Source organism: Pleurodeles waltl, chromosome 1_1 (genome assembly GCF_031143425.1).
Source record: "Pleurodeles waltl isolate 20211129_DDA chromosome 1_1, aPleWal1.hap1.20221129, whole genome shotgun sequence".
NCBI classification, from domain to species: domain Eukaryota; kingdom Metazoa; phylum Chordata; class Amphibia; order Caudata; family Salamandridae; genus Pleurodeles; species Pleurodeles waltl.
This window is the reverse complement of record NC_090436.1, coordinates 955,692,831-955,716,579: the sequence shown is the minus strand read 5'-3', so window position 1 is coordinate 955,716,579 and position 23,749 is coordinate 955,692,831. Positions and strand designations below refer to the sequence as shown.

At 42.6% G+C, this 23,749-nt stretch overlaps 1 protein-coding gene across 3 annotated transcripts in view; it reads right to left on the bottom strand.

The window, feature by feature from the left end:
- Window positions 1-23,749, bottom strand: part of SLC39A8 (solute carrier family 39 member 8) — a 277,625-nt gene that overhangs the window by 187,904 nt on the left and 65,972 nt on the right. The gene's annotated exons all lie outside the window — the stretch shown is intronic.

Here is a 23,749-nt window from a genome sequence, read left to right as displayed (position 1 = left end):
CTTCCAGTAAATAACCAGGGGAAAAACTATTTCTATACACCTGTTAGGACGTAATTAATTTCTAACAAGCATTGGCTTTGCCAGTAGGTTTTGCCTATGCAAGAGCTATTGGCTTTGCCAATGTGCTTTAGCCATGTTGTACACCAGCATGCCAGCTGTTCAGCATACCTAAAAGTTAGTGGCGTACAGGAGAAAGGTGTGGAGTGTCACAGAGTGGAATGGCGAAGAATGGAGTAGAGTATTGTAGAGTGGAGCAGCAGAGAGTGTCTGTGTACTGGAGTGGACTATTGTGGAGTCATGTAGAGTAGCATACACTGGAGTGGCATTGAGCAGAGTGAACTGGTGTAGAGTGCATTAGTGTAAAGTCTTGCAAAGTATGTTGGTGTAGAGTGCAGTGGCACTAAGTGTAGTGACATTGAATTCAGTGCTGTAGAATGCAGTGGTGCATATTAGAGGGGTGCATTGTAGAGTGCAGTGTGCAGAATGCAGTGGGGCAGAAGGAAGTGACACAGAGCGCAGTGGAACAAAGCACAGGGGCACAGATTAGAATGGCGTAGAGTGCAGTGGCATAGAGTGCAGTGGTGTCGAGTACAGTGGCATAAAGTTGCCCAGAGTGGAGTGGCATAGAGTGGAGTAATGCAGAGGGCAGTGACACAGAGTAGAGTCATGTGGCATAGGGTGCAAAGGCACAGAGTACATAGTAGAGCTGAGTGGCATAGAGTACAGTGGCGTAGAGCGGTGCAGAGTAGAGTAACATAGAGTGGTGCAGAGTAGAGTATAGTGCTGTAGAGTGCAGTGGTGTAGAGTGGAGTAGTGTAGATTGGAGTAGTGCAGAGTAGAGTGGTGTAGAGTTCAATGTCAGAGAGAGCAGTGTTGCAGAATAAAGTGTCAGCATGCAGTGGTGTAGAGTGGTGTAGCGAGCAGTGGTGTAGAGTGTAATGACAGAGTGCAGTTGTGTAGAGTGCACTGATGTAGAGTGCAGTGATTAAGAGTAGGGTGGCAGAGTGCAGTGGCATAGAGTGGAGTAGAGTGGCATAGAGTAGATTGTTTCAGACTAGAGTGGAGTGGCACAGAGTGGAGTGGTGCAGGGTAGAGTGCAGTTGTATAGAGTGGCATAGAGTGTAATGGCATAGAGTAAAGTGGTTTAGAGTGCAGTGCCATAGAGTGCAGTGGTGTAGACTAGATAAGAGTGGCATACAGTTAACTGGTGTAGAGTGCAGGGGCCTAGAGTTGAGTGTTAAAGAGTTAAGTGTATTGGCGTAAAGTGTATTGGCATAGGGTGCAGTTGCGTAGAGTGCAGTGTTGCAGAGTGGCATAGAGTAGAGTGAACCAGAGTGGAGTTGCGCAGAGTAGATTGGTATGGCCTAGACTGGAGTGGCGTAGAGTGTAGTCGAGAAGAATGTGGTGTTGTTGAGTAGAGTGGCGAAGAGTGCACTGGCATAGGTTGGCACAAGGTAGAGAGGCATAGAGTGAAGTGGCGTAGAGTGTAGTGGCGTAGAGTGCAGTGGCGTAGAGTTGAGTGGTGCAGTGACATGGAGTGATGTAAGGTGGAGTCACACAGAGTAGAGTGCAGTAGTGTGGAGTGGTGCAGATTAGAGTGGATTGGTGTAGAGTGGAGTATTCAGGGTGTGGTAGCACCCTGCCATTACAGACAACACATTATCAATTGAAATGACCGTTGCATTTGTACAGACCTACACTCTTGCTAATAAAACTATACAGCGCACAGATGAAAATGTGTGAAAATTGCATCACCTAGTGTAATGATTTGTTTGATCATAATAAAGTATTTGTTTTCAACACTTCAGAAATATTAAAAAATGTGCTTTATTAGTGTTCCTAATTCTGATATTTTCTGAAATACTCACACAGTTCATTTAAATTGTGTTGTGTGCTTGAACAAAACTCTTTACTACCCCACGTATCCAGCAAAATTGTCACATAAATCCTTTCACTTTGAAGTCAGAGAAAGAAAAGTAAACAAGTGCCCTCGGAAGACAGCGCCTGACATTTGACCTGGGTCTTTAAAAGCACAGCAAATGTGATGAAATAATACCAAAATCTACAGTCCTGTTTACAGAAAACGAGCATGCAGAAGGATAAAGTAAATAAAGGTTTGGCAAGTGAAGTTATGAACTCAAGCTGAACAGCCTAAAACAAATAAAGCCAGCAAATGGAAAACAAGAAAATGTGAGTTACAAAACCAATAGCAAGCAACAGGCAGAATGTATTCCTAGGTAAACTTTCTGAATGTCCCCAAGATGTCTGTAGCAAAACAAACATCTGTGCTGTCTGGTAGGCTGCGATCTAAAAAGACACCCAAGCTGCAAGTTATTTAAAAAAAAATCTATTTTAATTGATTCATTAACTCAACCATATGTACATTGATTACTTCCAGCAAATACTTTTGTTGTTTACATATATTAACAAACATTTGAAATGTTATACACGCTAAAGTGTATTTAACCCTTATTGCATATCATTTACATGTATTAGGTAATATAAAATGGTGTACAATTCGGACGTAAGAGAAAAGTAGAGTAAAAGACACGAATGAGAAGGATACAACTGTCCCAGAAAACTATGCAGGGAACACTTTGTTCGCTGTCAATAGCTGCAGTAATAAAATGTAAATCGAAAGCTTTCCTAGTGTTCAGTGTCAAAAGAGGAGCAACGAACATCACAATTTTGCCTTACTGCAAATCATAAAGCTATTCATTCTGATAATTAAGTCACAATTTCTGACAGAAGTCTATGTACAATCCAATTTTTGGTTTTTGATTCCTTAGTGTAGTCTTCATGGACATTATATTTTTTCTTTTGGGTCAGTGTTTGGTGCACTTAACTACATCTTGGTAGAGATATATTTAAAAACAGGCACTGAGAAAGCCAGTAGACCTCACCTTTCGTGCCATTGCCCAATCTTTCGGCTTCAGCTTCCTAGGGATGCTGTATTGCATCGGCGAAAACAAAAAAAAGCTTGTTTAGGATGCATCCAACACAAAAGAGCAACCTGCTGAGACATACACACACGTGTCATGATGCTATGATGGTCTCAACAAAAACAGGCTTTATTGCACATGCGTCAACATGCATGCATGTGCATTGACATTGCAGACATTTCGGTTTTTGATTTAATTTACTATTAAAAAACCGACGTCAGCAGTCTTGGAGTGGTATGTTTAAAAAAATGAAAAGTACACAAAAGTGCTCTTTTTTAAAGACAAAAGTGGTACTGCAGGAAATTTCAGCTGACAGGCCCTCCAAAACTGTATATTATTATTTTTTTTTTTTAAGAAAAAGAATACAAGGGAGAGCAGAGAAAAAGAAATGCTGGCTGGGGGATGTAAACATTTAAAAAAAAGTGGAAGCAACCGAAGCTGAGGATGGAAGTGGGAGCAAAATAAAGAGCATAAGGAAGGAATTTCAGAAGTGAAGATGCACATGAGGGAGACAAAAAAAGTGTGGAGCAACACAGAGGAGGGGGATTTCAGAGGGGAAGCAGCACTTAATAGGGAAAGCAAGAAAAAACATGCCATCACATAAAATGTTGAAGGAAAAAAAAGTAGATTCCTGAACATGAACAATGGAAGTATACAAGTCACTCATTCAAAAGAATGGCAAAGAAACTATGCTTCAGGAGACGGACAAATGCAAGAGAAGAAAGGAAAGCCATTGAATAAGAAGCAAGCAAATGAAACTGACAAGAAAGCCAAATGGCGGTAGGCGGTGGACGGCTGACACGTTGAGCTACAGTAATAAATGACGATGTGTAAGGATTATGGGAAGTTAGGAGAGAAGGAGCTGACGTTCGTGGCTTCCTGTGCTTCTAACTCTAAGCAGGGTTTCCTGTTTCCTTTGAAGTAAAAAAAAACTAGCTGATGGATGATCTTATTTCAGCGGGAGACTTTACAATTGTGCATGTTCTTGGGCTGATGCACATAGCCTTTGGGTAGACACCAGTGGAATGTCGCATTTACTCTTGAATACCTTCCATGATCTAGATATTTTCTGAGTTATGGAGGACTACTCATATTTTTCTCTGACATTCCTAAAACCTATTCTTGAATAGATATAGTGTGGGGCTCAAATGTTGTGATAGAAGCTACTGATAAAACAGAGATTGGTCTTTTTACAGTCTCCGACCATGCCCCAGGTTTTTGAGACTATTCATTTAGGGGACTTCCTACAAAGATATAAAAGAGATAGACCTTAAGAAACAAATTGTTTTGAGCTGAATGATAAAGGGGAGGTATCTGTAAAAGCACTTATGGGAGATATTTAAGGCTGTAATAAAGGATAACTGCACAGCAGCCAAGCAGACCAGAGGCATAATGGGATCTTTACAAAATTGAGACTGAAATCTGTCTTCCCAGAAGCCAAAAAGTGGCTCAGGGCAGGGTCGTTCCTACCACTGAAGCAAACCTCTGTGTTGCGAGACAACTTAATTTGTTACTTACAGAATGCTCTCATCGGACTTTGTAGAGCATAAAACAAACTCTTTTTTAATGTAAAATCAGATAACTTGCTGGTTACCACGCTATGCAATAATAGCATGAACACTAGGATCACTAATATCATAGGCGTGATTAGCTCTTTAACACCTTCAGAGAAAGGTAATCAGTCCTTTTCTATTTTCCCCACCTATTATATCAGGGAGAGAATGGTAAACCTCAGTATATGAATTAATTATATGAGGACCTAGATTTACAAGTACTAAAAAATGCGAGCACATGAAAAACCTAGAACAGATAATGTCGGTAGAGGAGGTGACCTAGCTTCTTTCATTGCACTTTTTTGCCACTTCAATTTATTTATTTTTTCCGTAACTGTTCCATTTCAGATCAGTCGATTGAAAAAACCCACTGTCATTATTTTATAGGTGTGAATTCGTGATAGAGCCACACTCCTGTGTCGTTGTGCTTTTTTAAAGCGTTTTGCAATGGAGCACACTATGGGGGTTATTACAACTTTGGAGGAGGTGTTAATCCGTCCCAAAAGTGACAGTAAAGTGACGGATATACCACCAGCCATTTTACGAGTTCCATAGGATATAATGGACTCGTAATACGGCTGGTGGTATATCCGTCACTTTACCGTCACTTTTGGGACAGATTAACACCTCCTCCAAAGTTGTAATAACCCCCTATATCTTTTCCCATGATGCAAGTATCTTGTTGATACTGTACAGCATGGCTAAAAGGCACTGGTAAAGCTTTTATGCCTCAAAGGCATGGCCAATACTTGTTTACCTTAGTACACCCTTGACATGTATGCACACCCTTCAAATTGGTCAAGGAAGAAAGGTTTTGTTAGGGAAGCAGAGTCTGTACAGAAGTGTGAGGCAGCAGTTATTGATTGCGTCTGTGTGGGTGGCGAATTACATCCTACACCAATCCATCAAAGGCTCAGGAGTTCCTTCCTCCTAGATGAGAAGATCCTGCCCTTTGTTTTATAAACAGATACCAAAATGACGGCTGGTGCTGTGTAAGAAATAGTAGCCCCAGCCACCTGAAAAATCTAGGCCTCCTGTTCACACCGTAGCACACTGCTGTGATCCTGTTTAGTGATTCACATGAGCAACTTCCCCTAGGTTTGTGCCTTGTTCCTCTTCACTTCTGCCCCTTATTTGCTGTATTCCCATCTGAGATTATTGGCTCCCCTAATATTGTCATCTCTTGTGCGTTCAAACCTCTGAGTTTTTCGTCCTTGCCCTCTCCTGCTTACTCCCCTGACTAGTATCATGGCTTTTCACCATGTCTGTCTACCATTCAGAAGGATTTGAAGTTTCATTGATGGCTGCTTTTATTTGTATCCTTCCATCTCTGCACTATTTTCACCAAAATTGGTAACTCTAATGGTTAAGCACATAATATGGCATTTTAAGAAAATCATTTGTGGCTTTAGGGTACACCATCACATTGGCAGTGGCCACAGAAACTTGCTAATGGCTGGATTCAAAAACTATCACTGGTCGTCCCTTATTCACTGGGATGTTCTTTTGTTTCGGCTTGTCTTGCATGGCTTGTTTTTCACAAGAATTCCATTTGCTGTTGTTGAGCCCAGTTAACTGCATACAAACAACTTTGTTTAGAAAGTGTTTCTGTCTAAGAACATTTCCATCAGCACCGCAGCAGAACTAAAAGACCTAGGATCAGGGATATATTTTTGTAGTTGTAATCCTTCAAAGCTCTGCTTTGTGAAAACTGACAGTAAGGCCTGCAGGCGCCCAGAACCTAAACTGAAAGGGTTCAAGAGAATCTGTTCTTTCTCAAATTAAACAAAATGACTTAATACATAAGATACATGGAATCCAGAAATCCCTTGGTAGAAGCTTGCCTGTAATTTCCTTACGGTAATAAAGAAATGGCATAGCTACTCAAATGTAATAATTTGTTGCAGTTGAGTTCTAAATCATAGTTTCTCCTGCCAGAGCCAGTATGCAAGATGAAAGACAGGTCGCAACTGTAGCTTAACCCAAGAAAAGGAGAAATGAGTTTTGTTCTTTTGATCAATAAAGAGGGATCAACATAAACGAGATATTTATAGCAACATGTCTATTTCTTCCACTTACATTATTACCAGAACAATATAATCTCTGCAAGTTTCTACAGATTGTGAGTTACAGCATTTTCTAAATCAAATTCAATTGATGCTATTATCTTTTGGCAACAAATTAATTACTGATTCTTAGTGCTATTATTTTGCCCTACAGATTTTACATTTCTTCTTTCCTGCAGACATAACGCCTTTTTTCATATAAAAGCTCAAGGAACAAAGAATTTAAGAGGTTTGCAAGAAGGGTGATGGTGGTGACAAGGAATAAAATACCTTTTATTGTATGTTAAAAGGATAGTGCAAATCCACTCAGAGTTCCATGACCTTATGAAGGATCTCTGCCTTATTCCTCCATATGGTCACAGAACTCCTCTGTAGCTTGCAATAGCCTTATAATGTACGGCAGGTGGTACTTTATCCAATATATAAAACATAGAAGACTGAAATCCCTGTATAAAGCTTGACTTTAATTTTCTTACTACAGTTGAGTTTTGATGTGACATAGGTGCTAATCTGTAAATTGTAATATAGTGCCTAATGCTAGAGCCATAAGCCAATGTAAAAGGCAGGTCACTAAGCAAAAATACAGCTCCTATTTAGACAATGAAAATGAAAATAGGCTTTTAAATATCTGTTTATTGAACCATGATCATATAATAGCTGGTGATTTTAATGTTCTACTTGAACCTAATGCAGACCACATAGAGGTCATGCAGTCCGAAGATAGTGTATGGAATATTCCTTCTCCTGTGATTTCTCATTCCACCCAGCAAAACTTACATAAATCATGTGTCAGGGCCACTCAGATAGTGGATCTTATGATATCCCATGGCCTTCGTCTGGGTAATGGCCGCTTCCCAGCGGACACTCCGGCCAGACCAACCTTTTTCAGGGGCTCATATAGCAACAAATTGGACTACATTCTTTTCGACTTAAGAGTTTGGCACTACATTCTAGATCTAGAGGTGGGCACTCCCCACACTAGTGATCATGCTCCCCTCCAGATCACATACAAGAGACCTCTCTTAGCAGGGGTCTCACTTCCCCCTGTCTCTTCTACTGCTATGGAGCCATCTAGTAACAGGCGTACAGTCAGGTGGGATTTCTTTGTGCAATCAAACAAGCTTCAAGGAAATCTGCATGCCCTAACCTCTTCCCATCAGTTATTTGATTCCAATCTTATATTGGCTCCACTAGAAATACTGCCTCTTCATCTGGACCTCTTTGCTACCTTGAAAGAACTGTTTACTAAACGACCTAGGCCACTGACTATCTCTTGTATTCTACCACACACTAAATGGTTTAACAAGAGGTGTAGGGAGGCCAAAAACACTTTGGCCATCGCGCTAAGGACTAAGGATAGATCAGGTATCATCAATGCTAGACGCCACTACGCCTCCACTTGTAACAAAAGTAAACTCGAGCATGAAGAGGGGCTATGGAACAATCTACTTGAGGCAGCTACCGTCCATGACTCCAAACGGTTCTGGCTTCTAGTTTCTTGCGGTGATCAGAACCGAGCACCCCACCTGGAGTCTTACATCCCTCCTGATATTTGGCTCTCCTACTTCAAGGAATTGTATGGACCATCGCTGGCCAGTCATATTCCAGACATAATCTCGGGGGAGCTAACAACCTTTGACGAGCCCACGTCCTTCTTGCCTCCTTTTTCATTGAATGAAACTGTGTCGGCCATCGCAGCCCAGAAAGTAGCGAAGGCCCCTGGGTTGGATGGGATTCCCTCTGATATGTTTGAAGTGGACCAGAGTATCTGGGGCCCATATATCAACAGACTTTCTAACGCCATCTTGATTACCAGAATTTATCCTGACTCATGGAAAGAGGCAATCATAGTGCCTATCCACAAGAAAGGAGATAGGAACAACCCGGGTAATTACAGACCTATCAGCCTCCTCGACAACCTCCAAAAAATGTTTTGTTATCAGTTGTTGAGCAGGCTGAATAAGTGGCTAGTTGAAAACCAAATCTTAAATCACCTTCAAGCGGGCTTTAGAGAAAAAAATAGTACAATAGATCAGATATTCCGTTTTACTTCTATTAAATGGAAAGTCGTCGATGCTGACTTAGGCCACCTATATGTAGCATTTGTCGACCTAAAATCGGCCTTCGATCTAGTACCCCGCCACAAACTGTGGGAAGTTTTGTCTAAAACAGGAGTCCCGCGCTCTATCTTAAATATTATCAGAGATCTCTATACCGGCAATTATGGAAGAATCAGATGGGGCCCACAAGGTGAATTAACAGAAAAATTCCTTACTGCTCGAGGTGTAAGACAAGGTTGTGTGCTCGCCCCTACCTTATTCCTCCTCTTCATAAACGTATGCATCCCTTATCTCATGGAGTGCTCGAATGACTCTCCTAAATTAGGAGGGCAGAAGATTCCCTGCCTTCTTTTTGCCGATGATACCCTGCTGGTATCTCAAACAGCCACAGGCCTTTCAACCCTGCTCTCAAGATTCATGGACTTTTGCAATGATTATGGCCTTGAAATTAACCGATCAAAAACAAAGTGCATGGTGTTTGGCGATAGGAAAGGCAGAATGCGACGACCTATTCACTTAGAGGGTGCCGCGTTGGAAAGAGTCAGCGACTTTGATTATTTAGGCCTGAAATTAGAAGACTCGCACAAGTGGCAGAGCCACATCCAGAAGGCAACTCTACTATTGCAACAGCGAGCGAGTGGCATTGTAAGATTTGCAGCTAGATCCCCCAGCTTTGCCATGACGCCCGCAGTGGAAATCTATAAACTACAAGCAAGAGGGGGAGCAATCTATGGAGCTGAATTGTGGGGCCATTGTTGCCTAGATGACTTGATAAAAGTGGAAAACTCTTTTTTAAGGTCATTGCTAAGAGTTCCTTCCAGCACCCCACTGCTTCCAATACGAATGGACCTAAATCTCCCTTCCATCAGTCAGATTGTTGCACTTAAGCCCTTGCTGTATTGGATTCGTTTATGGTCATCAGATTCCCTTGTTCACTATAGATGTGCGTTAGTTAATTTAATGGCCAATAACACCAGTTCCAAAATCAAGTGGTGTGTATATGTAGAACGGACCCTCTCGCTTCTCGGCTTGGGGTCTTATTGGAAGGAACCATTATCCATTCCAAAGAACGCAACCCAAATTTTAAAGGATGCATTCTGGCTCCACGTCCAACTTTCTCAACTGTCTGCCGTCTCGCCATCATCCACAACGGGTTATTTTCTATATTTTAAATGCCATTATGAATTTGCCCAATATATGGATATAGTATCTTCTCCGTTCGCTCGTGCATTATATATCAGATTCAGGGTGGGCTCTCTTCCTTTGCGTTCCCTCACACATAAATGGTCTAATTTTAGTTGTTCTTCTAAGATGTGTCCAATGGGCTGTGATAGAGAAGAATCAGTTATTCACATTCTCTTCCAATGCCCTGCATACCATAAACAAAGAGCCCGTTGGATTATTCCTCTATGTAGGATAATGGGTTTTAAAAACTGTTCGCTAGCTCTGAGAATTTTTAAATCTGATTTATCGGTTTTAGTGGTCTGTTGTCTGTCAAAATATTTAGATTCAATCTGGCGTATCAGAATGAACACGCTCAAAAAAGCAGAGGGAAATTTAACAACGAATGTGGGGAGCAACAATTGATGAATCTATTATTGCATGCACCTACTACTCTAATTGGTCTAGACGTATTTCCCATCTGCTGTTTTAATTTTGTCCTGTTCTTAGATACTTTTTAAATAGAAATGCCTTTTTTATCTGATATGGTTTTGCCAGGCTTGTATTTTGATTTTTTAACACCCACAATGTGTTTTTATGTAAAACTATAAGGTGCGATTTTTCAGTAGGGAAATGCTCACGTTTAAATATTCCTTTCCTTTTTTTCCTTCCCTTTTTAACCTTTTATGACTTAAACTGTCTATCATGTAATTCGTTGTCCTTTTTTTATGTGATGTGCTTTTATGGTATTTATATTTACCGAAATAAAGCTAATAATGATGATTATGATGAACCATGATCAGCAGAAAGGGGATATTCAATGCAATATGTTTACTTTTTCCACATTATAAGTAATCAAAGGAAAGATAGAATCTTTGCCTGCTTCCACACATTGTGCACATTCTGAGCAGCAGCATTTTTTAGTCTGACTTACGTTTAACTGGATCTGATATATTTCTGCAAAAAAAGTACTAACTACTTTTTGGTGTGTTTAATTTCACACTACGTATTCTGCTTTCATTCTTCATATCTGCAACCATACTATTTCTTTACTATGAAACTGCGCAAAACCTCATATTTAAGAGGTTTGTGGGAAGGGTGGTGGTGTAAAGCTGTAGTAAAGGAATAAAGTACTCCCTGCTGTATTTTAAAAGAATATTGCATGTCACCTCAAGGCTCAACGACCTTATAAATGAACTCTGCTTTCAGCCTAATTTCTCCATATGGCCACAGAACTCCTCAGTAACTTGCAATACCTTTATAATATACAGCAGGGAGAACTTTAAAAAATGTGTCTTATACAGCAATATTTAAATTTATATACGGGCTGCAGTAACCTCTGGAGTTCATTTTAGGTAAACAGTTCAGAAGAGACAACAAGCTGTTGAAACAGCAGCTGTAAATCTGCTCTGTGACCTGCTGCGTACAAGCTAGACAGCAATGAAACCTTTACAACAAGGTTAGATGACTGTAGGAGCGTGTTTAAAAAGCTTGATACCTAAGGAAGTTGAATCTCATGTAAGTGGGGGTTTATGTACCCTTACCAGACTGCTTCTCTATCCCCATCGGTTAATGAAATACTGGGAGGAGATTTAAGCCTTTTCTATGCCAGTCCACATAAGGTGATTTGACATGGTTTAATTGGATGGAATGATCAACTGTGTCAGAGGCAGCAGAAAGATCAACTAGGATTAAAGCAATAGTCCCTTATCCTCTTACCGCAACATTTCAGCCACTTAAAAGACAAGCACAGTCTCTGTACTGTATTTGGGATAAAATCTTGCTTGAATATCTATTTGACAATAATTATTGTGGAGAACAACACAGTTGTTTGACCACAAAGCTCTCCAAAGCTTTGTGAGATCACCCATCTGCAAGGGACGTGACATCACTGGATTTCCCATCATCCATCTGCACAGGAAGTGACTTTGCTGAATTTCCCATCATCCATCTGAACGGAAGGCGACATCAATCCTTCCCCCATGCAATCTACTTAATGGCTGCCACAAGTGTGGACGCAAAGTGGACATACACTGCTGGCACACCACAGGCAAGTCTGCCAGCGCCTGTCTACATCTGGATCTCACCCAGTGCCACTAACTCTGGTCCTCGCTCTCCCGCCGCTACCACACTATTGCCCTCAAGGCTCCACCCCGGCTGCCACTCCACACACTGCTGCCTCTATGCACTACAAAACACCACTGAAGCATTGTCCTGGGCTTCCTGCAAGTTTTCTTGCACTTGCTTTAGGGAAGGTCTTCACAATGCAACTATAACTATGTTACAGACATCTTTTCGTGATGCAGTAGATGGACAAAAAGAACCTGGTCTAAAATGTATTGCACCTACAGAGTGGGTTACTCAGCGAAAATAATGGACAACTAATCATGACAAAAACCTTTTGTAAATGTCACCCATTTAGGGGGTCATTCCGACTCCCGCCAGCGGCGGTAACCGCACGCCCGGCGGGAGCCGCCAGAAGACCGTACCGCGGTCAAAAGAGCGCGGCGGTCATTCTGAGTTTCCCGCTGGGCTGGCAGGCGACCGCCAGAAGGCCGCCCGCCCGCCCAGCGGGAAACCCCCTTCCACGAGGATGCCGGCTCCGAATGGAGCCGGCGGAGTGGAAGGGGTGCGACGGGTGCAGTTGCACCCGTCGCAATTTTCAGTGTCTGCCACGCAGACACTGAAAATCCTAATGGGGCACTGTTAGGGGGCCCCACGACACCCGTTCCCGCCAGCCAGGTTCTGGCGGTTAAAACCTGCTGCTTGCAGCGCCGCCGTGGAGGATTCCCTGGGGCGGCGGGAAGCCGGCGGGAAACCGCTGGCTTCCCTTTTCTGACCGCAGCTTTACCGCCGCGGTCAGAATGCCCCAGGAAGCACCGCCAGCCTGTTGGCGGTGCTTCCGCTGTCGTTGGCCCTGGCGGTCCATGACCGCCAGGGTCAGAATGACCCCCTTAGTGTCCAAAACCAACCCCAAATTGTTTCAGATTGCAGTGGTAATATTAAATGATACCACTTTACTTTCCAACAATTTCTTTTAAATTGTTTGCATTGGAGTAACAATATTTAATGTAACCATTTTATTTTAGAGTGAAAGTCTTTTGATAAATTGTATTTCTATGTGTAGGAGTAGCATATGTTATTTAATTAGCAATGCTACTGTTTAGAAGGATAATTTATAAAGTAGTTAGTTTAGTTGTATATTTGTAGTAAATAACAATATTTACATATTTTCATAAAATAACGGTACGTCACACATTTTTCAGTCTTCATTTATTTTTCAAAGTTTATTTAATGTATAATTTAACATTTTCAAATATTTCTAGTTAAAACATATATTTATAATAAATTAAACAAGTGTTAAAACATTTTAATCATTAAATAAACAATAATACTCATATTTAAATAGTATTGTATATTTTACATTTTCCATGTTGTTTCTATTAAATTTTTTTAACATTTATTAAATTATCTCATATACATATTCTCAACATAATTTTCATCATTTTAATCATAAGTTTTTAGAGTACATATTAAATAATAGTGTATTTTATACCATTATTTAATCTATACTGTATATTTATTTACATTGTTTATAACATTTGTGACATGCTTTACATGTTTAATAATTTTTATATTTTTGAAAACATTTATTCACCATTTTAAACTTTTTTCCCATTCTTTTTTGAGGCAAGATAGTCTATTTGTAAAATGTTTGTGTCTATTTTCCAGGATCCGGATCGCAGTAAGTTGTTGTTAGTTGAAACAGGAAGCCCCTTTGGAAGGTTTCTTTAGAGTTTTGAGGGTATGTGAGATCTAGGGTGGAGGTCTAGAGGTTAGTTATAATGTTGCTTGTGGCTTTTTTGTACATTTAGTTGTATTAAGTGTAGTGTTTTTCACTAGTGTGGTGCTGATTTAGGTTTTCGTACACTGTTTTAGTAATGTCTTAAAATCTTATGTGATATTGTGTTCTGTTTTGATCATTATGTGTAATGTATATGTTCGTTTGGGAATGTAATTTTTTTTTGACAACAGGTTTTCTGTTTTACCTTGCAGGTTTTTCAGCATAAGGATTTATCATTTGTTTAAAGGAAATCTTTTTTTGGTTTATAATTAGCTATTATTTTTTGCTTTGATTTCCTTTTTTTGGGCTTCCATGAGTGTTTCTTTTTTTTAACACTTTTTCTGTTTTTTTATGGTTTCTTGCGAGATACTTTGGATTGCTTTGATGGATTCGTATTGGATTGGTTTTATTTTTGCATTGTTTTCAGCATTTTTGGAAACTCTCTTTCCCTTTTTTGGTGTATTATACATTTTGGTTATGTGGATGATCTGCAGCTACAGAACAGTAAGGGCCTGATTACAGGTTTGGCGGTCGGACAGGCAGACCACCATGTTGGAGGTCCTGAAAAGACAGCCACGCTGGCAGTCCTACAGACCGCTGTATTACAAGTTATACAGGCAGAACCGCCAACTTCCAAGCAAAAAAGGCAGACTGCCAGTGGCATGAGGGCTTGGATTCTGGAGCTCTGACCTCCAGCGCCGTCAGCGGCATATGTCCACTATTATTTGCCTATTCAGACGGTATAAATTGGATGACGTGGCATTCCTTTATGGTCTGTAAGTCTGGCAGTGGACGGTAGACAGGAGCTTGTTGCATCCTCCCTCTCCCAGGGTACCTATGTGTGACAAGACATGATTTGTAACATTAGTCAGAGTGTCCACAGCAGCATACATGATGTATGCCAACAATATTATGTGAGAAAGCATTCCTGACTGGATATACAGGACACCAAGTACGCATCGCAGCTGGCAACTACACAAGGGTCCAATGTGAGCCCCATGGTTGTCGAACCATGTGTCCACAACATGGATTCAGACAACACCCAACTATCTGCTACACATTTGTCCCGCAAAATTGGACTGTATTTTCCAACCACCAAAAATACCGCCGACGATGGTGGACCGTGCATAGCTGTCATATGCCATCTGTGCCCTGCAACAGACTACACTGGTGGTTGTGTAGTCGGACCTATACAACAGGACAGCTTTAGGATCTTTCTAATGATAGGAAACATATTGTTGTTGTGACACATTTTAGAGAGCCACATACAGCATTTCAAGCCGCCAAAATGGCAGATGCCTGACCTACTCCACTGGACATTGGGAACTTTTCTTGTTCCCCAGCAAATGTCGTCTACACAGTAGGCAGTTCCAACTGAGGAGGACACAGCCATTGGCTATCGTTGTTGCATGTGGCGGTCGCGGTCCAATGGCTGTGTCTGTTGGCGGTGATGACCACGTACGTGGCTCATGTGTATGCCAAGTTGTGCAAAATCAGTCACTTGACTCCTGACACTGCTGCCAGAAACACCTCCACCACTTAAGCTGCTGTGTGCTGCCTCTGGGAGCAATCATGCCATGTCCATCAGGTGAAAGGGTCCCTGCCTTCTCTCCAGAGGAGCTAGTGAGGCCTGTGAGTGAGGTCTTTCCCCTGTAGGGACAGCTCTATAGGTCACCAGAGGAGCAGGTAAGTACCTCATTGGCACAAATACCTCTGTTCAACCCCATTCTTTCCCTCTTTACAGGCAATAGGGTGCCTCTGTGTACCAGTCAGACTGCGTGTGTGCTTGTTGTTGCACCCTGTGTGGTATTAATGGGATGCATATGGTGCAGGTATTTGTGACCGTACTATGGCCCTCATTACAACTTTGACGGGCGGCGGAGGCCGCCCGCCAAAGTTGCGCCGCAGGAATACCGCACCGCGGTCTGAAGACCGCGGCCGGCATTCCAAGTTTTCCCCTGGGCTGGCGGGCGGCCGCCGAAAGGCCGCCCGCCAGCCCAGGGGAAAACGACCTTCCCACCATGAAGCCGGCTCGTAATCGAGCCGGCGGAGTGGGAAGGTGCGATGGGTGCTACTGCACCCGTCGCGTATTTCACTGTCTGCTATGCAGACAGTGAAATACAAGCGGGCCCTCTTACTGGGGCCCCTGCAGTGCCCATGCCATTGGCATGGGCACTGCAGGGGCCCCCAGGGGCCCCGCGACTCCCCCTCCCGCCATCCGGTTCCCGGCGGGAGAACCGCCAGGAACTGGATGGCGGGAGGGGGAGTCGGAATCCCCAAGCCGGCGCAACAAGCTGCGCCGGCTTGGACGATTCCTTGGGGGCAGCGGGAAACCGGCGGGAGACCGCCGGTTTCCCTTCTCTGACCGCGGCTAAGCCGCCGCGGTCAGAATGCCCCGCGGGGCACCGCCGGCCTGTCGGCGGTGCCACCGCGTCCCGCGGCCCTGGCGGTTACAAACCGCCAGGGTCGTAATGAGGGCCTATATGTTGTGTTCATTCACATTGTGTTGTGTGATGATTTTTGGGGTTCTCGATCCTCCCTATGTTGGATGCTCATAACGGGTCAAGGAGACTTTTCTGCCACACAATGACATTTCTTGGTTCATGAATGTCATAAATTTTGGACAACATGCATGTGCATGACAGCATGAGCTGTGGATGCATCTTGTCTGAGCCATTTGAGGATCTTCCAAGCAATGTGTATTGTGGCACAGATCTTTCACCCCACATCTGGCCTTGCCAAACCGTTGTCTGGAAGGTATATCATGACTTAGGGGTTGCCACACAAGCCACAAGTCACATTGCTGATGGCCACATGAAGTACTGTCATGCATGGAAGTGATTAAAATGTTAGTGTCATGCAGGTTCTGTATGCTCAGCCTGAGGAGACAAGGACCTGACTAAAGTATCTCCGAGTATGGGACACAGACCAGGCTGCGGGAGAGTCACCGTGGCCAATATGAGGCTCTAGTTGCAACACTTGCCCTAAATGCCTCGGTCCATTGCCTACATTAGGAATGGGCACTGAGGTAAATCCCAGAACTAGCCCATATGTGCATTTTGCATCACTTGACAATGTGTGTCTTTGACTCATGACAGGTCCCTTACTCCCACAACTTTGTTGCCACCTTCAAAGAAGTCATATTTGTCCTGTACATGCTTATTGCACAAATGGCAGAACCACAGTGCAGACAGTGTGTAGATTCCTGGGAGGTCATGACATGTGACTCAGTAGTTTGGTTACATAGCAGACATTGTACAATGCATACCTTTGTAAGTTGGAAGCCATCTCTGTAGTTTAGACACATATGTCCAAAAAAGTGTTCTGTGGCACAGGTACATACCACAGACACCCACCCTGAAGTGAAATGAGTCTGTATTTGGTAGGACACATGTCCACACATGCACAGGGAAGACACTTTCTGTACCCCCCCATGCCAGGCCCTTCATTGTCATTCAAGTGTAAAAGGTGAAGTCTGTACTATGGAGGTTGCCTGTAGATCTGTATGTAGTGAGTCAATCCTGTAGAGCGTAAATGTGGTGGTCCAGTCAGGCCTTAAGAGATTACCCTTCAGAAGCCACATTGGTGTGTAGTCTTTCATCGTGGCTCACATCACAGTCCATGTTGCTGAAGCCTGGGCTCCCTGATGTGAGTAGGCTTACTTAGTCATTGTAGACCATGAGCAGGGTAGTGAGTTAGTCTGCGGATGAATACAAAAGTGTGTAGTCGTGTCCCTGTACTTATTGGCATGTGTGCTTTTTACTTGTGGTGTGTTGGCAAATTGACCATTTTGCTTAGTGTTTTTGCCATGTGTGTGACACAACCTTTTGTGCAAAAGCTTGTGATTGTAATTTTTTTAATTTATCTCTTGCATCCATGCAGGTAAATGCCAATCAGAAGAAGGAGGTTTTGGAGAGCCATCGTCTGGAAGGTGCGAACCCTGGGGGTCCACAGCCGGTGGAGAGCCCACTGTCGCATAAGGTGGGAGGACCTGAGACACTGGGCCTGGAAGATCGTGGAGGTCCATCTGGGACTGTCCTCCCAACATGGGCGGGGCACACATTGGACCATGACTGCCTGTCATGTTGCCAAGTTGATGTGTTAGGTTCTGACATCTCCTGACGATTAGGGATGGACCATTTGTGACACAGTAGATGAGTAACGGTTTGTGTAGAAATGTAATATGGTGCAAGCTGATGTGCCTTGCCTATTAGTCCTTGGACATAGGACACAATTGGGTACAATCCACAAACAATTTGCTTTCCAGGACAAAACATGGCTGTGTACATTGATCAATCGAGTAATGGTAGTGGGTGTAAATTCTGCAACACAGACCACTACTCCTCAGTGTTACAGGCCAAAGAAAAAGAATGGATGGATCACTGTCCTCAGCCATGGGTCTGGTCATATGAATAAACTGGCATCTGCCCCCAGAGGCGGCTTGTCTTCAGTATGTGATGATTGCTGGTGCCTCACTGCTGTCTGTTATGTGAAGGTGGCCATCATACATGTGACAGAGCATGCATTGTTCTTTCAGAGCAGCTACAGATCAAAGCTTTACCTTAGTAAGTGGGAAATGCCCATTGACATGATTTATGTGTCATCACTGTTGCCAGCATTCCTCGTGCCTACGTGTTAGCAGGTCCCCCTTTCTCTTTTGACAAACTGTGTACATAATGCTGTTTCATGCATGGTCTACCTGTGTTCTAAGGATGATGTCTGTGTTCCCTCACATTACGTGCATTCCAACCTGTGTTTGGCAGAGTACATTTGCAATGGGGCCACATTTCATGTTGTGCCAAAGACAGAAGTGTGTCACCATTGATTGATGGCTCACACATACCCTCTGTCGTCATAGCATTTCATTTGGCATGTACAACTGCAGTAGCAATGAGGGACATGACAGATAGAACTAGAGTTTTTACACACAATGTGCATTTCCATGCAACTGATGTGGCATCTTGTGGCAAAGTGCCGCACACAAGGGTAAAGGGGAAGGGTCATTCCTTGACTGTTGCCATGCATCATGGAGTAACTTGCAGTTATGTTAGAATCGTATGTGGATGGGTACAAACATTCATCCATGGACATCTGGGGTTGCAGGGCCAAAATGGAGACAGTGATTAGCTTCCCTTCGTGCAACATGTTCAAGGCCTTCTACAAGTACTTGCAAATGACTGGGCCTCTCCAGCATACAAAGGAATAATGGCATCTACTGATGCAATCAGAGTCTCTCATTGCAAGGGGGTGCCAGACATTAGTGGTGATTTACTTAGGGCTTGCTGATTCATTGTGTTGTGGATTTTAGAGACATATCTCACTGACAATTTGGACATTTCGTCTACAGTGTACATTTCCATGCCAAATGTGTAGCTTATCTGAGCAACATTAGTACTACATCCATGAATCTATTAGGACAAATTACACATGGTGAAGTGTGCATTGGTGATATGTTTCTAGTGTGACATGAGTATTTCCATGTCACCTTCTTCAGGCTACAGTACTGCTGTTAGCAATATATCAGGTTTTTGGAGCATCATTTCTTATTGTTGTGTCATTGTGTGACAAATAGATGTCTGCATGACCTTGTGTGGGATCTGTGGGAATGAACTTGGCACTAATCTCCTATTGTATGACAACAGGTAACTGAGAGATGCTCCATGAGGCAAAGCATTGAAGGCGATGTGGTCTCCTACTTGTTCAATGGTAACTATGATTGTCCAACTTCAAACATGCAATTGAAGCTGTCTGAGATCCTAATTTTCCTGGGGGCATCTGTTGACAGTTCATGTGGCATGCATGCATATGGTATGGTACATGTAGGAGCCACTTTAATGTAGTTTGTTGCTGGGACCTACTTGACGTCATGGTACTGTTTGCTAATCATAGCTGTTGTTCAAGTGGGGTCAGGAACATGAGGTGACCGTTTTCTTCATTGTATCTGCAGCATCAGCCTAGGCAAGCGAGAGAGACAGGGCACAACCAAGAAGGGAAGCATCTGGCCATGGTACCTCCAGTCAGACACCAGCACAACAATCCAAGACACATCCACCACATTAGCCATACGAACAGACATCCCTCCACCACACTCAGACACATCCACCACATCAGCCATACATACCTACAGACACCACATTAACACACACACACATCCACTACATCTAGCATACCCACAGATACCACCCCAATAGACACACACACGTATCCACCACTCCCACATCAGCCAACACCTCTGCCCCCCAGCCCTCAAGACACGCAAACACCCACACTCACACATGCAACAGACATCACCCAAACAGTAGCATATTTAACACTCCAAGACACCCAAGGAATCTACACCCACACACAAGACAACCACTCCCTCAATCTCTAAATCCCAAAACCTTTCTGATGACCCTACCTATTTTCCCAAAGAAAGTTTCCTTTTTGAACTTGCCCTTTCCCTGTTCCCTCCAAACCCTCCCCCAACCCAACAGGCTCCCACCCACATCCCAAACCGTCCCTGCCACATCAAAGTCCTCCACTGTCACACCAGCACCCCTGCAAGCACCCACACCAAAGAAGGAGACTACCCCTCAAAAGAAAAAGACCCCCCTCCCAAACCCACCCATCCCAAATTTTAGCCCACCCAAGGATGATCCCTGAGGTGCCTGCCTGTCAACTTGATGCCCCTTCCTGTGGAGGTTCCATGGCAGTGATTGGAGTCATGTGTTGGCACAGTGATGTGCATGGACACTATGGACTGGTCAATGGCCTTTGATCTTCATTTCAATTCAATAAGCCCAAGTTACTGTTTTTTGGGTACACACTTGTCCGTCCTGCAATTACTTTTCTACCTTTATGTTGTTCCAGAGTAACTTGTGTTGTATGCCTAGAGTTTTATGTATTTCACCGTGATTGCTGATCCTTTTGCTGTTGTTTGTAATATCTGACTTTGTGGGCAGTGCTGGTGTCACCCAAGAAAAGGCTAGATGTTGACTGTATGGATACGTGTTTGCTAATGCAATTGGGGTGTCATTGCATTGTGTTATGTTTGGTAAAGTAAATATTTCATCTTGTGTTGCCCATTGTCAACATGTATGGTGCTAGACTGGTCTCCCCAATATGGACTGTACATTCATCTCATGTCTGGAAGCTTGAGTTTTGTTTGTCCACACATGGAAGGTGTTCAATTGTGCTAGCTTCCTTTACATTATACTGACCATGTGTCTGTTTTGCTGTGTGTTCCTTGCAGCTACTTCATCTAGATGTATGGCCCATGCTGTTGCTGTTACACGTACTTGCTTGACTTGCACTTACACACTATGCAGATAGGCATGTCACTTGGCTCTACTATTGTTTGTCCCTCAGATACATGAAGGGCCAGCTCCTGTGCAAATGTTGTTTTAGGGGCATGTGCAAAGTGAATTGTGTCCCACGTCAGCATCCCTCCATGAGTGCTCTTGATGCCCCCATCCCTATTGTGCAGGTATTGTCTGCATGTTGAGCTTTGGATATTTGTCTCTCTAACTATTGTGCACCCCATTGTCCTTCCATTGTGTTGCAATGTGGGTGATGTGTGGGTCCTTTGCAGGGCTGTTTCATGGGAGGGGTGTTTGGGTTAAATGACACATCCATACATATGTGTCTTCAATCTGATGACAGACTGTTGCATGTGATCAATGTGTGGGTGTAATTTGTTTGTGGGTAACAGTCACTGTAGTGTTCCTGTTGTGTGACACAATGTTCTGTACACTTCACTGTCCCTGTGCCTGAGATGGACAAACGTGTGTTTTTGTGGAGAGTGACTGTGCAGTGTCAGTTACTTGACCAAAAGAGGAGTTTAATGGCTATAAATGTATCCTTCTTTGTGAATTTCTCCGACTGTGGACACAATGACATGTGTACTTGGTGCCCGTAGCGTGGCCCCATATCATCTGGATAACGGCACAACAATCTGTTGTTGAGCTTCATGACATTTTTACCATTGGCTGTGTTCACAGCGCCATGGATTTTGGGCACCTTCGATGAACAGCAGCAGCGGCAGGACATTTGTGATGGGCTCCACAGGACATATAACGCTAGCCGCGGATGAGTTGATTCCTTTATATTCTCCATTTCCGCCTACTGTGACATGGTGGTTGGACCACCACGGTTACATGGGCAGTGTGCAATATCATAATGTGTCCGGTGGAAACAATGGGTCCGTCAGCCTGTTTGTCCTGCCTCGTCACCGCAGTGGATGGCATTGCCTGGGGGTGCCAGCAGGACCACGAGTTGCTCTGTGGGACCGCAAACATAGTAATGCAGTGGCCGACCGCCAAGCTGATGGACCTCCGCTGCCGCCAGGCAGTGCACGGACAGCCAAACTCATAATCCGGCCCTAAGTCATATTTAAGTTATTTGTTTTGGGCGGGAAATATTATATTTTATCATTAATGTAAGTGTTATGTGATTGTTAATATGATATAATTATTTTACGTAATGGATTGAGGTAATTCTTTGAGCTTTTTTTGTTGTGAAATCTAGATTTGTTTATATAAATTATTTATATATTATTTAATTACATCAGTCTGATTTAAGATCGAGTTGTACTTAATGTTTTACTGATGGAAAAAAATATTATGTTTAATATTTTATATAAAAATGGTTAATGATTTTGGTTAAGATTATGTTATACTTTTTGGGAAGTTTTGTAGGGTAGTATTTATTTCACAATATGCTTTTGGCTATTATTTCTAAGTAATCTACTACTCTTTCGGGTTTATGAAGAGTTTTACTTTAAATTGCAGCATGTTGTACTTTCTTGTGGTTTGTTTTCTACGTTTGGGTGCAGTTTGGTTTACGAATTGCTCCAATAATACTTGTTCATAGCTTTGTTCTTTTTCTAATTCTTCTAAAAATGTGAAGATTATACGTTGGGTCCTATCTAGTGTTGATTGGAAGGTATTTTGCTGTTCTTCCACTGAGTTGTTTGTTTTGGCTTCCTGTGCCAAGATGCTGTCATCGACATTCCACCATGGTATTTGGAACTTGGGTTGGTGTCTGTGCCTAGACCAATGTAGTTTGACCACCCAAATATCTTTAAAATAATCCATCAAGGAGCTTGGCTTGTGTTTGTTTTGTTTGTAAAAACGGCTTTCTATTAGTAAGTTGCAATGGTTAGCTATCTGTTTGACAGGGATATAGGCTACTGCTATCATTGTTTATTTAAAATGCAAATTGACAGTTTGCAGCATATGCCACACTTGATGCAGATTGTTGGGGGTGTCTCCATATGCTTCAATTAAAATGGTAGCAATGGCCTAGTATGGATACGTATGGATAAACTTTTAAAATTATTTGAATGATGGCTTGTTCAAAGTCAATGATTATTTGTTGTGGGTACTAGTTATTTGTTTTTTGTTTAATGCACTTTGGGAGTTTGTAGTAAGTGCTACTTTGTTTATTTGGTAGTAGAGTATATATAAAAGGGATATTTGTGTTTTGATAATCACTATATGGTGTATATCTGAGTGAATGTTTTGGGATACATTTTGAAGGTTCCATCTATCATCCAGGTCTGAGAATGGCTTACTTTTAGTAAGGTATCTGCTGTCAAACATATTATGGATTTGTTTTATCATTGTTTGGTTGTCATATATCAGGAAATGTTCCTCATAATGTATTATTTTTAAGTGTTCAGGTATTTCAATATCTTAGTATCTTCAAGGAGCAGGAGGGGTATCACTGGTGGCTTTTTTAGTTTGTGTAATTAAACGTTTTGAACTAGGTATACGTCATAGTTGGCCTGTGATGTGTTTAGGGACTTTAGGTAGTATATATTTTAGGTTTTTGTTGTGGCTCCTAGGAGCTAGTGCTTGCCACTTTTATATCCTGCAATACCTCCCTTACTTCTATTTCTGTCACATTTGAGGGTGGTTGGGTTCCCTTACATTAATCAGAGCATCATCTTTTTGGTGGCCGTTCCATGGCACACATCATTGTACTTACTTTGTTGTAGGTGTTGCCTATGTGTCTAGTAATTACTTTCCTTTGTGTGATGTTAAGTATGTTGCGCTTTCTGAAAATAGTGTAGAAGCATAAAGAATAACAATATAATAAAAAATGATATGCTTGTTATTTGCATATAAAATTATCCAAC